The 1,076-nt window shown below is 46.4% G+C and overlaps 1 pseudogene; it reads right to left on the minus strand.

Annotated features, from left to right (window-relative positions):
• Positions 1-265: 265 nt before the first annotated feature.
• On the minus strand, positions 266-684 carry LOC101656627 (annotated as a pseudogene).
• Positions 685-1,076: the final 392 nt, after the last annotated feature.

Below are 1,076 nucleotides of genomic sequence, written 5' to 3' on the forward strand. Positions count from 1 at the left end.
GAGAAAAATGAGGATCTAATGCTGGGGGCTTAAGTGGAGAAGAAATGTTTTGAGAATGATGAGGGCAATGAATGTACAAATGCGCTTTACATAATTGATATGTGTATGGATTGTGTTAAGAGTTGTATGAGCCCCTAATAAAATGATTTAAAAAAAACCAAAAAAACCTTCAATATATAGATGACACACTTTGCCTGCTGAAAGTGAGGAAGACTTTTTTTATCTGGAAAGGCTTTGTTATTGGGGGTGGACAATGACATGGCACTCAGTCCTTCTTGGCAGCGGCCTTCCTCATGGCGGCAAGCACATTGCTTAGCTCCTCTCTCTTCCTCTTAGCCCGGATGTGTGTGCCCACCGCTTCTTGATGAACTTAAGTGCCCGCTTGTCCTTGGAGACCTTAAGCAGCTCCATGGCCCTTCGCTTGTAGGGTGCAAAGCCACATACCTCCCGGATCATGTCCCGCACGAACTTGGTGTGCTTGGTGAGGCGCCCACAGCGGCGGCTGTGCCTCGGCTTGCTCACGTTCTTGGTCACCTTGTGGCCCTTGTCGAGGCCCACGGCCATGGCTGCTACTCTTCGATGGCTGCCGCGGCGGAAGGAATCCTACAGCCTACTCTGTAGGATTAAAACTGAAAAGATGTAAAGAAAACAAAAATCTTCACAACGAGAGTCATAGGTAGCATCATGATAAACGAGGGAAAATTGAAGTAGTCAAGGATTTCATCTTGCTTGGACCCACAATCATTGTTCTAGGAAACAGCCGTCCAGAGATCAAAGGACAGATTGCATTAGGTAAACCTGCTGCACAAGACCTCTTTAAAGTGCTGAAAAGCAAAGATGCCACTTTGAGGCCTAAGGTGCCCTTGACTCAAGTCATGGTATTCTCTATCACCACATATACATGTGAAAATGAAGAGTAATCGATGCTTTTGAAAAACGGTGCTGGTAAAGAATATTGAAAATACTGTGGACCACCAGAAGAACAAATGCTCCTTAGAAATAAGGATGGGACAGGGAGGGATATCGTGTCTCCTACTGGGGCCGGCCACATGGTCCTCTCTGTGCATTGGCTGCTC

Source organism: Echinops telfairi, unplaced genomic scaffold (assembly GCF_000313985.2).
Source record: "Echinops telfairi isolate 266 unplaced genomic scaffold, ASM31398v2 ScPeMD7_3533;HRSCAF=4204_0, whole genome shotgun sequence".
Taxonomy (NCBI): domain Eukaryota; kingdom Metazoa; phylum Chordata; class Mammalia; order Afrosoricida; family Tenrecidae; genus Echinops; species Echinops telfairi.